Source organism: Tenrec ecaudatus, unplaced genomic scaffold (genome assembly GCF_050624435.1).
Source record: "Tenrec ecaudatus isolate mTenEca1 unplaced genomic scaffold, mTenEca1.hap1 Scaffold_1219, whole genome shotgun sequence".
In the NCBI taxonomy this organism is placed as follows: Eukaryota; Metazoa; Chordata; class Mammalia; order Afrosoricida; family Tenrecidae; genus Tenrec; species Tenrec ecaudatus.
Window position 1 is genome coordinate 12,243 of NW_027457781.1, and position 14,998 is coordinate 27,240.

The window sequence follows — 14,998 nt, forward strand, 5'->3', positions numbered from 1 at the left end:
CCTACATATCAGATGTTTACATTATAATTCACAACAGTAGCAAAATTACAGTTATGAAGTAGCAACAAAAATGATTTTAAGATTGGGGATCACCACAACATGAGGAACTCTATTCAAGGGTCGTGGCATTAGGAAGGTTGAGAACCAAGGCTGTAGTAGGACACACTATGACCCCATTTTGTAAATAAAGGAGTGAACACAGAGCAATGAGGTTACTTGCCCAAGATTAGAAAGCAGTGTCAGGAGTTGAAACCAAGTGTTCTGACTCTAATGTTCTATCTTGAAATACTGGTCTAGCACCCTACCTTCAGTGACAAATACTCATCTTATTCTGAATATTTATTCATGCTGACTAGAAAACTACATATCTCCTAAGAATAATGTCGGCTTTTCAACTCCACTGATGAATCACTAATAAATAAAAGAAACTCCTTTTTTCATTGTCAGTTTTCCCTGTAGCACTAGAATTACTTACTACTACTCCCTTCCAGGAGGGTACCCCAGTGGCAGTTGCTACATTTGTCACTATTAATGGAAAGGTTGGCAATTTGAATCCACTTAGCTACTCTGTAAGAGAAAAATATGGCAGTTGGTTTCCATAAAGATTGATAGTGTATATGGATTATGTGCCAAATAAGACAGTTCAAAACAAAAATAATGTATAGCCTTATAAACCTCTGAGGCAGTTTTAGTCACAATCGACTTGAGAGTAATGAGTTTGGTTTTATACTTCCCATGCCTATCGCAGTAAGTACTAACTGCTTAAAAAACGCTGAAAACTTATTGCTGAAAAGGTGATCAAATCATGGATCAAATGATAGCAACTCAAAAGATTAGCTAGGAATCTTGGAGTAGTAAGCTTATGCTAGTGAGGAATAACTCAGAAAAGTATGGTAAGAATGGTTGCTTAATTCAAAAAGTATGTGTCAATAAATTATATATACAAACTGCTGAGTTAGTAGTTTATATTTACCTCTACACATTCTCACAAACAAAATATAGAAAATTTACAGAAAACAGAGAAATACTAGTAAACATCATTGTAGAAAAAAAAAGCCAGGATCTCAGTATTTTCCCAAAATCATTAACTTGAAAAAGTGCTAACTTACTTCTTCAGCAGACATGTGAAATCGTAAAGCATTAGGCAACACACTGCCATATTCCCACCTAAGTGCACGAATCCGCAGTAACCGGTCATACCTAGGACATTGAGAGAGTATTAGCATACAAACAAGCAGGAAATCAGACACTGTTCTATCAGTAAGGACTCAAGGATCTTATCAACTAAACTGTCATTTGTGGATTTTTTTTTTAAGATTCTGATGCAAATAGATCTACTCTAAGAAGACATCTTTGGGACTACCAGAAATCGGGAATAGGAACTGGGCTGATGCCCCTAGCACTGTTCATTGTCGTAACTGTGATGGTGACACAGCAGTAATGTGGAAAAAGATCAGAAAGGCCCTTATTTCTTAGAGATGTATCCTAAAGTATATAGTGGTAAAATGTTATCTGATGTTTAGTACTTAGTTTTAAGTAGCCTAACATACATATGTCATAAATTATGGAAAATGTATTGTTAAATTTATAAGACAACTCCAGGAGCTTCACTATATTATTCTCTCTGCTTTCAAGAATAGTGCAATCTTTTACAATACAAATTTTAAACTGGAAAAACGAAATTAAAATGCTTACATTAAATCAAACTTAAAAGAAATAACTCACTGCCACATGGAGTTGTTTGACTCATACTGACACTGTAAGGACAGGATAGAAGCGCACCAGTGAGTTTCCGAGATTGTAACTCTTTTTTAAGAGTAGAAAGCCTCATCTTTTCCCCGCAGAACAGCTGGTGGTTTTGAAATGCTGTTTCTGGTTAACAGTCCAGCGCATAAACACTGAAAACACTCTCACTTCCATCAAGCCAATGCTGACTCATAGCAAACCCCTGTGGGTTTCCGAGATTGTAATTATTTACAGGAATAGAAACACGGCCTTTTCCCCTCGGAACTACTAGTGGTTTTGAACTGTGGACCATGTAGATCACAGCCCAACAAGTAACCATGCTACCAGGGCTCCATGCATAACCACAGAGATAAATAAATCTGAGATCTGTTGCTATCAACCAGAAACTTAATTGAGAAACCCCATGGAAAACTCTTCTTTGTTTCCTGCTACTACAAGTAAAATCACAGCAGCTTACAAGTACGCAATAGTGCAGCGTCGATTTCTTAACAAAGAACAGTGCCGAAATTTGATGGTTGGTATCAAATTGCTTCTTCCGTCTGATTTTGCTTCATTACTAGGAAGAGAATTAAAGAGAAAATGGATAAATACACTGCAGAACAACAAAAATTTTTAAGTTTTATTGACATGTAACAATTCACATCAAACAATTCAATAGTTATTAAGAATTGTACAAAAAACTGTACAATTACCACTACAATCAATTTTAGAACATTTTCTTATTTCTTGTACTCATTGTTATTAGCTTCCTCTTTCCCACCAACCACCCCTACAATCCCCACAAGAAACCATTAAATCCAGTTCCTGGCACTACAGAACCAAAAAATTAACTTTTCCATGATATTTTTCAAAGGACTGATACACGTACACATTTTTACCTATTTGTACGTAACAGTTTACCTAAGCAAATTGTGCTGCTTCTACTTCAGAACTTTTATTTACACATTACAAGATTAAATTAAGAAAAAGCCAAGTTAACTAACTTGTCAATGCAATGATACTATAATAATTTAATCTCCTTTAACCAGTTGGTATTGTACAGTTTTGCACACTGATTGCTTTCTATTATTTCAAAAGACAAGTGTCCTATTTGTTCACTGAGGTAAGAGAAAACCTGACATCATGGCCCGAAGAAGGTGGTCTTACATGATGTTTCTATTGTATGAGCACTCCGCTTCTAGGAGCACTTCCGAATCCTCACCACACTACTGTAGCTGGACATGGGGTCAGCAGTTTATTCATTCAACAAATATTTGCTATTTCCCCATCTATATTTTTTACTATACTTTAGGGTTTTTTCATATACAGAGGAAGTAGTTTCACCCTATAAAATGCACATCTTCTTAGACACTTGATATGGATCACATTTTAAAACCAGAAGAACAAAAGGAGTAAGTATCTACTTTAGCATTTTAAAGCAATTAGATGAATATAAAAAGGGTCCACCATGCTTTGTTCCACATAATGCACTAGGCCCTGAAAACAGGAAAAATGCACACCCTGTGCTGTTAGGTTTTTCTATCTGCTGTCACTCTATGGGTACCAGATTATGGTCTACATTGTACAAACTAAGCACAAATACACCTAATACCAAGTACTTAAAAACATACATCAAATGTCCTAAACAAAAATCACATTTATAGGTGGGTAAATAAAAAGATTTCTTTTGATATATAATTTAACCAGACATTGCTTACAGTGATTGTTTTCTCAGAAGGACATCAGGAAGATGGGGGACAAATTTTTAAAACAAGAATTTACAAGTGTTATGAATACAAGAAAGTAGTTCAAAGTGGAACACATCCTGGCCCACCAAGCCCTGAGGACGATATTTCCACTCAGAGAAGTCAAAGCACAGAGAGGACCATATGGCCAGTCCACTATGAGACACGATGTACCTCACTGACCCATAGTGCTACCAGGGGACAACACTGGAAACACAGTGTGGGAACTGTGCCCAATCTGACCCCATCACACTGAGGCAAAACACTAAGAGCCATGCAACAGAACAGCAAAGGAAGCAGAGCAAAGAAGTCTTGAGGGAGTACAAAAAATAGACTTTGGGGCCAGAGTGTGCCACCCCATCAGACTCAACTGGAAAACACTCCTAAAGGTCAACAAACAGACCTTGAACTATTTACAGGCTTTTCTTTTTTTTTTTTTTGTCTTTTTTTGGTTTTCTTTTGTTGCTTCGTTTTGCTCTGTCTTGTTTTTTTGTGCATATTATTATCTCTGCAATTCTATCTAGAAAAAATAGGCGGGATAAACAATCTGAAGGAGAAAACAACGGACTGCTGGTTCTGGGGAGATATGGGAGCAGGGGAGGCGGGGGTGGGGGGAAAGGAAGTGGGTGTTAACAAACCTAGGGACAAGGGAACAATAAGTGATTCAAAATCAATGGCCAGGAGGGTGCAGGAGGCCTGGTAGGGCTTGATCAAGAGCAGTATAACCTAGAGGAATTACTGAAATCCAAATGAAGACTGAGCATGATAGTGGGACAAGAAGAAAGCAAAAGGAAATAGAGGAAAGAATTAGGAGTCAAAGAGTATTTAAAGGTCTAAATACAGGTGTGTACATGCCAATATTTATATATGATGATGGAGAAGTAGATCTAATGTGCATGTATTTATAGGTTTAGTATTAAAGGACATTGGGACTCTACTCAAATACTCCCTCAATGCAAGAACACTTTGTTCTATTAAATTGGCATTCCATGATGCTCACCTTCCCTACATGATTGCTGAAGACAAAACAGGTGCATAAGCAAATGTGAAAAAGAAAGCTGATGGTACCAGCTATCAAAAGATATGGCCTCTGGGATCTTAAAGGCTTGAAGATAGAGACCCACATGGATGAAGCACACTAACCTGTGTGATCACGAGGTATCTATAGGAACAGGTACCAGTCATCAAAGAACAAAAAAAATCATCATTGTGAATGAGGGGGAGTGCGGAGTGGAGACTCAAAGTCCATCTGTAGGCAAGTAGACATCCCTTTACAGCAGGGTCACAGGGAGGAGACGAGCCAGTCAGTGTGCAGTATAACACTGATGAAACACGCAAGTTTCCTCTAGTTCTTTAATGCTTCCTCCCCCAATAATCATGATCTCAATTCTACCTTACAAATCCGGGTAGACCAGAGGCTGTACACTGATACAGATAAGAGCCAGAAACACAGGGAATCCAGGGCAGATAAACCCTTCAGGATCAATGAGTGCAGCAATACCAGGAGGGTAAGGGGAAGGTGGGGGAGAAAAGAGGAACCAATGATCCACATATAACCCCCTCCCTGGGGGTGGAAAACAGAAAAGTGGGTGAAGGGAGATATTGGACAGTGTAAGACATGAAAAAAATTTTATAAATTATCAAAGTTTTGTGAGGTAGGGAGGGAGGGAGAAGAAGGGTAAAAAATGAGCGGATACCAAAGACTCAAGAAGAAAGAAAATGTTTTGAGAATGATGATGGCAACAAATGTGCTTGACATAATAGATGGATTTATGGATTGTGCAAAGAGTTAGTTATACAAGGCCCCAATAAAATGATTTAATAAAATAAATAAACCTAACCAAACTCACTACCAAAAAAAAAATTTTCCTGTATCCATTGCTGGTAGGAATGTAAAATGGTATCGCTAATGTAGGTAGTAGTGTCGCAGCTCAACAAAAATCTGATCTACTACACCCAGATTTGAAAAGACATGCAAACAGACTTGTACACCAACATTCCTTGCTATACTATTTGCAATGGGTGAAGATAAGAACCACCTAATGCCCATGAATAGGAAAATGTGATATATATGTGTACACACTACTGCTGCTGCTGATGTTGTTACTCAGCCAATCGGAGAAATGAAGAATTGGCACAATCTACAATATGGATGGGACTCGATGTCATTAAACTAGTGAAAGAAGTCAACCACAGCACGGGACTTGGTTTCAATCTCTTGCCACCAAGAACAGTGGCCCAGAACTACCAGTCTGTTTTAATGCTTCTTTGCTTTTTATGGCAGGTGTGGCTCTGCTGTTGTAAATATTATTGGAACGTTTGCCCTATCACCAACTCCTGTTGTTTCTGTAAATAGTGCTCAGTCACTTAAAGGTTTAATTTACACAAGTCAACAATTCATGTATTGCAGTTCACAGCTGGCCCATACTTGTATAATTTCCCTTTCTCGACAATGTTCTAAATTCTGTAACATTGGCTAAACTAATGACACCATCAAAGTGTACCGGCTACACATTAGACTCCTAAGTGAAACATCAGCAGTTTAAAGTCACCAGCCAAGTCTGTGGGGGAAGGATGAGGCTTTTTACTCCTGTGATGATGTGCAGGCTGGGAGACTCACAGGACAGTTCTACCCTGCCCTATAAAGTTGTCATGCGTCAGCAAGGGGATGATAATTGATAATGTTCTGTAACATAAAATGACAATGATGTCTCTTAGGTGAACCAGAGTCATTTATAAACCATGAGTGGATTTTAGGCTTGTACTTAATTCTAGTCCCAATCTAAGAACAGCTAGTTCTTATGACATGGTCCTGCTTGGTGGTTGCCCTCATGAAGAAATCACTGAAGATATGAGTCTACAGCAAAATGTGGTGAAGAACCTAGATGGTGCCCAGCTATTAGAAAAAATAGTGTTGGGGATTTTAAAGGTTTGTTTTCAAACAAGCAGCCATCTAAGTGGGGTGTCACATGGAAGGAGCCCATCAGCCTGTGTGAACATAATCCAAATCTAAAGGCTGGAATGATATCAAAGCTTAAATTGTGAACAATTGGTTTGTAGAAGGCTATGGTTGTCAGTGGAAGCCCAAAATCCATTTAGAGGGTCCACAAAGAGATCAAGCCTCTTGTGAATTCCCTCTCGTTATAGCTGAGGGATGTGAAGAGCTCTATTATCAGACACTGTAAATCAATATGTCAGACATAGATCAAAATGCAGTATATCTTATTTGATTTTCCTTTGGACCCATTTTAAAGCTGTTTCAATTTAAAAAAAAAGTGAAGGGAAAACACTCATGAAGCAAACCCTTGGAGCCTCACTGTGACCATGGACGAGGGGTGGAGGGCCTCGCTAGCATGCAGAGCGCAGTGGATTCCTGCGGATGCGGTTAGGTTCAAACTCAGCACCCCACCATTTGCTCTCCCTTATGAGCCATCTAAATGTGTTCTAGTTCTTAAGATACTTGTAGCTTTCTTTTGACTGAGGTTTTTGTTTTACTTTCATAGTCTTGTTAGTGTTGTTTTTATTGTTTTCACTGTTTTTCTGTATATAAAATCCAAGATAGGTGAATCAGAGGCAGTAACTGGATTCATGGTTCCTTGGGGCAGGGCAGGGGAGGTGGGGAGGAAATGGGGAGCTAATAACAATGAGTCCAAGAATGAAGAAAATATCTAAACCTGATTATGGTGATGATTCTACAACGATATGTGAATTATATACCAATAAACTGTTAAAAAGTCCATCGCAAATTATATAATTAAATGGTTCAATCATATTAAGAAGAGTTGTACAATCATTACCACAATCGAATTTAGAACATTTTCTTCCTTCTTGTACTCACTGTTATTATTGTACTCACTTCCTTCAAACCGCCCCGGCCACAACTCAGGAACCATTAATCAAGATATTGTCTCAATAGATATACCTACCCTAGATTTCATATACACTAAAACATTTAAAAACAGCAAAAAACCTACTAAAAATAACAAAGTAAAACAAAAGTATCCCAACTGAAAAGATAGAAAATATAAAAAACTAAAATCAATTTAAAATGGGTCAAAAAGGAGATCAATGGCTATGGTGCTAAATTTTAAAGGAATTGCATCTGCAATAATCCACTTTCCAATGCACTCTGCATAACAGCAAGGCTAACCACAACACTTGTCTATGCTCAGAGAGGACTCACAGAGCTTTATCCATACATATTTCCCCTGCACTTTGTTTTTACTGAAGTAAAATGGGTCAAAACAGAGGTCAAATGATATCATGCTTTATTGTAATCATCTCTATAACACTCTCTGTCTGATAGCAAGACTACTGACATCCTTCAACTGAGTCAGAGAGGATTCACCGGAATCTTAAACCACTTGTGTGGAACTTGCAAATGATTTTGGATTTCCACTGTCATCCATATCCTTCTGCAAATCAGGTGTTCACAATTTAAGCTCTAATACTATTCCCTCCTTCATATTTGAGTTTTAATTATTCACACTCCTCTGGTCACAAAGGCTGATGTGCTTCTTCCATGTGGACTTAGGTGATATTTCACTCAGAAGGCTGCTTGTTGAAAAATAAGACCCCCATGCGCCATTCTTTCTAAAAATCATACCATCTAAATTTCTTTACTACACTTTGCTATAGCATCCATATCTTCAGTGAGCATCAAAAAGGGCCAAGTCACAAGAACTAATTCTCATATTGGGCTAGAATTAAATGCAAGTCTAAATCCCATTCATGTTATCTATGGTTTACGTACATCTCTGGTTAATCTTAAGAGACATCATTGTAATTTTATATTAGAGAACATTATCAATCACCCCCAGGGGCACATGGCAATTCTATTGATAGTGTGAACTTTTTGATTAAAGAATCTATAAACGAATGCTGATCAAAAGGGAAAAATTCAAAATTGAATTTCAAATTACCAAGAACTCTAGACTTTCTAGAGCCACGTAAACTGGAAAAACCCAAGTCCTAAAATAATCCTTAAACCAAAAATATCCTCCAAAGTGGGTCACTCCACAAAGAGGTGGGATATGGGATAAGACCATCCACCTGAGGGTCTACACCAAGACAAGGCTGGGGCAAATCCCCACAGAAATGAAAGAACCTTGCCAGGAAATCAAGTTTAGGCCAGGGGAGAGGAACATCACTGATAGTTCTGTTGGCGAGCATGGTAGGTGAATGGGGAGAAATATCCTCACATTGGGAAGGTGTGCTAAACAATGATTGTAGGGAACCTATAGGGACAGATTTTATGTTCCTGGGTAAACACTACAAATATGTCTCTAGCCAAAGCTCAATAAAACATGCCATGGACTAAACACCAAGATGTCACTGGATGCTGACCTTGTGGTACGGTAAACCTTGTGGTCAGCATGGCATCACTCGGGCTACACAAGCGCTTAACACAGAGGCCCAGCAGAATGAACTGAGCCTGGCCTCAAAGGTGCCTGTACCCTTGGACTGAGGACTGGGGTGCTTAGATAGAAGAGGAAGCAGAGTGGCTGCCCTGGACCTGTGGAAGTGATGGTCATTGGACCTTGGGGGGAACCCCATTTGGTTGGAGTCCATCAAAAGGGACTCAGAATCACCATATATTTAGTACCTTGATGCTCCCCTCTCAGTGATATGACTGGCTTTGATCTGTTGGGCAGGGATTTAAACTTGGAAGAATTGATCCAGGATGTTTCCCCTGGCATCGATCCCCCCTGCTTAGGGTAAACAGAATTCAACTGAATATGAGATCTAACTGTGTGGAGCAACAACTCATGGGTTTCGGCTCAAGTTAGAACTGTACTTGCAGACTCCTCAAACCTACAGCAGAATGATGTGTCATCGGAAAACTTGATGGTGTTGCCAGTGCAATCATCTTATACTCCAGGGGGAATGATTGACAATGTGTTACTTTTCTGTTTCTATGGGTTTTTTTCCTTGCCTTTCATTTGCTTGTTTTGTTTGTGTTTGTCTTTAGTTGTCTGCTAGTTGTTTTGCTGCTGTTGGTGGGGTAGTTGGTCTTACAGGGTATTAATTTGTCATAGTATGGCTGTCAAAGTAAACCCGAGCTATGCATATCCCAGGGACAAGCAGATGGATTCTGGCCCCAATTTAACTTTAGTCCCAATCCAAAGACAGTTAGTTTGGATAACATGGCCTTGCCCACCTCATGTAATGATCACTGAAGATAAGGGTGCTATAGCTAAGTGTGGTGAAGAAAACAAATGGTGCTCACTATCAATCGGAATAGTGTGTGGAGTCTTAAATTCAAACAAGTAGTCATCTAAACGAGGAGTGAACTATGTCCACAAAGAAGAAGCACACCAGCTTGCGTGACCCAAAGGCACGCAAAACAAAATTCAAAAATGACAAAGGGAAAAGTATCAGAGCCCAAATTTCGAAGACCCAATTTATAGAATGCTATAGAAGATAGGGGGGCCCCAAACCCATCTGCAGAGTATCTAGTCAGATTAAGCCACCAGCAGATCCCCTCTAGTCACAGGAAAGTGTCTCGAACAGCTTTTCTATCAGATAGAGATCATTGTAAGTGTGATTATGCTGGAATGAACTGGATACATGGTCAGATGACCTCCCTTCTAACCTGAACTTGTTCTTGGTCAGTGGTTTTCAACCTTCCTAATATACATTTACTACAGTCCCTCATATTGTGGTGACCCCCCCAACCATAAAATTATTTTTGTTGCTACTTCATAACTGTAATTTTGCTACTGTTATGAATCGTCATGTAAAACCTGATAAGCAGGAAGTATTTTCATTGTTACAATTTGAACACAATTAAAGCAGAGTGATTAATCACAAAAACATTTTCTATTGTGAAAGACTAATTTCTAACTACAAATGAAATTAATTTTGTTGTAAAGCATAGTGTAGCATGGGTAACAGTTTTCACGCCAGTTACTCGTATGTGGGCATATCTGCATATGGGCAGCCCTGCCTAGAGACAGCTAGAGGAACAGTGTCTTGGTTCCTAAGACCATTGGAAATGTGTTTTCAGGTCTTAGGTGACTCCTGTGAAAGGGTTGTTTGACCCCCAACGGGTAGTAACCAACAGGTTGACAACTGCTGTTTAGGTGAGAGCATTTCTTGCTTGTTCTAAGACAAGGTGGTCTTTTCTTTCTTACTCATTATTTGTAATTTTATCTCTAAAGAATTGATTGTGTTAATGATTATGTAAGTCTTCTTGATATGACTGAACTATTGAATTGTGTGATATATGTGGATTAAGTACCAATAAAACTGTTTTAAAAAAGGCTCAGAAACCCACACAGGCAGTCTATCCTGTCCCATAGAGTCACTATGAGTCGGCATTGACTCAATGGCAGTGAGCTTGGTTTGTTTTTTGACCAAATCACAGGGCACTATTACTTTGTCTTACAGCTCAAATTCTTCACTGTGCCAAATCCCAGGCTGAACTTTTACTATCTGTAAATCTAGAAACCTTTTGAGCTTTCTGCAGCACTAGTTCTGTATAAACTCCACTCCAACTATGAATAATCTCTACTGCGCCGATACTCAAACCAAACTCTGCCAGTGAGTTGATTTCCACCCAAAGCAGTTCTGCCCATAGGACAGGGTAGAACTGCCCCTCTGGATTTTTAAGACTGTCACTTTATAGGAGTAGAAAGCTTCATCTTTCCTCCTCAGAGTAGCTGATGGTTCCAAACAGCTGATCTTGCAGTCAGCAGCCCAACATGTAGCTATCATGTTGTCTATTGTCTATACTGCCTACTATATATTGTCTATTCTCTTTACTCAATGCATTAAAACATCTATTAATTTTTTAAAAAAGTAAAATGTATGTATTCCACTTTGTTAGTGCTTTTACTCACTTGTATCTCAATTTGGGTCTATCCTAATTCCGTCATATCAATCAACCAACAAATATGCATTAAAGCACCCAAAATGCAGATATAACAATAAGCAATATTAAGTCCTTTAGAGCTGGGCTAAATTATATAGTTAGAATATAATCAGGTGCACAGAGATTAAAAAAACCCCAAATATGATGCAAAATCAACTAGCTAATATTATTTCTAATTAATTCTTAACTCTGATAACTTAAAAAAAATCTTATGAAAACTTACACATCGGATTGGTTTTGTTCATATAAAGCCTTCATCTCCTCCAGAATTTGTCTGAGTCCATCCTCCTGGAATATATAAACTGCTTTTGATATATATCCATGGATTCCCCAATGCATTCAATTAATCCCCTAAATCTATCTGTACTACATTTATCCTCAATTTATATATATAATTTATTTAAAATCCATAGCCATTGCATAAATTCTGGCTATTTATGTACCTATATCAAAAATAAAGGCTTAATCGAGCATGAAAGTACACATTTTCACTGCAAAAACAACAAATACAAGTTTTAAAATATTTCTCCCAATTTTTTCCCCCAAAGACACAGTTTTGGTTTGTATTGCAAGAAAAGAAAAGCCAAAGGAATTTTTCCTACCATCTACCTTAAGATAGAAATTTTTCACTTAGACAAATAAAATGTTTTAATTCTAAAATTCATAAATGTTAATAAGATAGTTGACCATTTGAAAAGAAGTGACACCACATATTCTTTCAGCCAAAATACAGTCTTGGGTTCAACCAACCCTGTAGCCAATTATATGTTGAAAATGTCTGATGATGATGAATAGCCTTGTTTACTCTTGATGTCATTTATTACCCATTTCATCTCCACAATTCTAAAAGTTACAAGTCCTGCTAGTCTTCAATCACTTAAAAAACTCATTTATCAATATCTGTAGAATTGAGTTTCAATCATCCACATTTCTCACCACTAGCTCATCTCTCTGCCTCCATTAGTTCTTCTCTTCTGATGCATTTTCCATATTGCCAATAACCAAAACCACTTCCATTAAGTACATTTTGATTAAATGACCCTATAGGACGGAGAAAATTGCTCCCTATGGTTTACACAGCTGTAAATCTTTACAGAAGCGGCTATCTTTCTCCCTTAGAATGGCTGGTGTGTTTGAATTGCTGACCATTAGGCTAGCAGCCCAATGCATAACTCCAGGCCTCATTTTACTGCCAATAAGTACTCCAAAATATAAAAACATCCCGCCACACCCCTACCTGAAAACCTCTACCTGATTCCAAATGCCTGTGGAATAATGCCGAAGTTTTTCTAATCCTAGAACCCACCATTGACATCTCCATACATAACCTTTCCAGTTGTGATCATGAGTCTTAAGCCATTGTTTATCACCTGCCTGTGTGAGGGCTAATACTTCATACAAGGCTCGAACACCCACTCCCAACCCCCCAGTAGCATTTCTCTTTATGCTCCCATCTACGCAACACCAGTTTCACTTACCACATTGCATTCTATTCACTTGTGTTTCTTGGTCCTCTCACTGACATCTATCTAGTTGCTGCCCTATGATTGTTTACTACGATGCTTAAACGTACAGGCTCTTGAGCCAGACTTCCAGGGTTCAAGCTCTAGCTCTGCTCTTTACTGGCTATATCACCACTGACAAATCTCCTAACTTCAATTCTCCACTCACATGTTTGAGGTGGGGGGAGACAGCTCAGATCTCACACAATTATGAGGAGAGACAATTGCAAGCTAAGTGCTGAACATCATTCCTACTTCCATGTTATTGTAGTGGACAAATAATCATAACAGTAACAATACGACTGTTAGCACTATTATTATTTCTTGTAGAAACAGCATACAGGGACTCAGCCCTGGGTGTGTCAGGTACAGTTCCTCACTACACCAAGAGCTCTGTACCATCATCATGCCCATTTTTGTTGGTGAGAACACTGGACGCACAGAAAGCCTGAGTCCACAGTGATCGAACAGAGTATGAATCTCAGTCTGGCACCAGAGGCCTACTTCATCATCACATTTTGCTCACTGAGTGCGTGCGCGCACACTAACGCGCATAAAACGCTAGATCCAATAAAAACGACTGGTTCTGTGGGTTTCTGAGGCTGTCAATCTTTAAAAGAACAGAAAGCTTCCAGCTTTCTTCGGCAGAATGGAGGTGGATTCGAATTTACTTTAGTTCGTATTGGCTAAGCAAAGGAAAAGCAACAAAGCTAAAAATGAAGCAAAATGGAAGGAAGTAGACTTTGAGGAAGCGCAATTGCTGAGTTGTACAGTAACTTCCTTCTTTCTCCCACAGTAACCTTTTGTTATGCTGTTACTTTCCCTTCCAGAACTTGGCTCACACCCTCAGGGGAATCTGAAGCAAACCGCGAAAAGAGCAGCCCAGGGGAGATCCCGCTCACCCTCCAGCCCCTTTCAGCCAAGCTCCCCGGACCTCCATCCCGCCCTCTGCCTTCCAGCCCGTCATATTAAAGGCGGGCAGCTGCCCTTCTGGCGTGTGGTGCAGTTCGCGGACCACCTCCGTCGCCTTTTCACAGAACATGGCGGGTAGACCTGGTACCGGGACCTCCTTGTCGGCCGCCCACTTGACCGAAGAGTCTGCGGGCTCCCTGCAGCCTAGTTCGCGCCGCGCTTATTAGCACAGGTCTAGGAAATCGCCTGCGCTTTGGCGAAAAAATCCCCAACCAATGGGAAGGCAAGGACGCAGGTTGCATGGCTACGGTGGTTGCAAAGGGACAATTCCATACGCGGTAGAGAAATATGACCGGAAGTGGGTAGGCGGTGACCGGTGCCTTCTTCCGGTGGAACGCGGCCCTCCGGAAAGAGTCCTTGGGGTTCCATTTGACTTTATCCATGAGGTGAGACGAATTTTCCAATACTAATCTGAGCACATAGTTTAGGGAGCAGCATAGCTTGGAATAGATGTACCACCCACACCCCCCGAAACTTCCTCTTTTCCCTTTTTTAAAAATAAAAATCATTCTATTGAGGGCTCATATAACTATCCATATGTACATACATTGTGTCACGCTCATTTGTACATTTTTGATATCATTCTCAAAACATTTGCTTTCTCCTTACTCCCTTTATATCAGCTCCTCACTTTTTCCCCTGCTTCATGGAACCTTGATCATTTATCAATTATTTTGTCATGTCTTACAGTGCCCACATCTCCCTTCATCCACTTTTCTGTTGTGCAACTCCATGGAGGGGGTTATATGTAAATCCTTGTAATCAGTCGCCCCCCTTTTTTTTTATATCATTTTATTGGGGGCTTGTACAACCCTTATCACAATCAATACATCATTCCATTGTGTTTAGGACATTTGTGCATTTGTTGACCTCATCATTCTCAACACATTTCCTTTCTAATTGAGCCCTTGGTATCAGCTCCTCGTTTTTCTATCTCCCTCCCTACCCCCTCCCTCCTAAACCCTTGTTAATATTGATAGGTTTAGAATTAAGGTAGCAGATGGACATTGGACCTCCACTTCTTTTCTCCCTCAATTGCAAGAACACTTTGTTCTATTGAACTGGCATGCCGTGATGCTCACCTTATGAATTAAGGACATCAGGTATAATGAATAACTATACAGACAACTTACAACAAAGATACAAGAGATCAAGTAAAACTAGGTAATCTTGGAACC

General features: G+C 39.4%; 1 long non-coding RNA gene across 1 annotated transcript; it reads right to left on the reverse strand.

Moving 5' to 3' along the window:
* Positions 1–2,217: 2,217 nt before the first annotated feature.
* On the reverse strand, positions 2,218–14,001 carry LOC142435991 (uncharacterized). Its single transcript, XR_012781701.1, has 3 exons — positions 13,783–14,001; positions 11,570–11,634; positions 2,218–2,302 (listed from the first exon to the last, which is right to left on the reverse strand). It is a non-coding gene; the product is annotated as an uncharacterized LOC142435991 (long non-coding RNA).
* Positions 14,002–14,998: the final 997 nt, after the last annotated feature.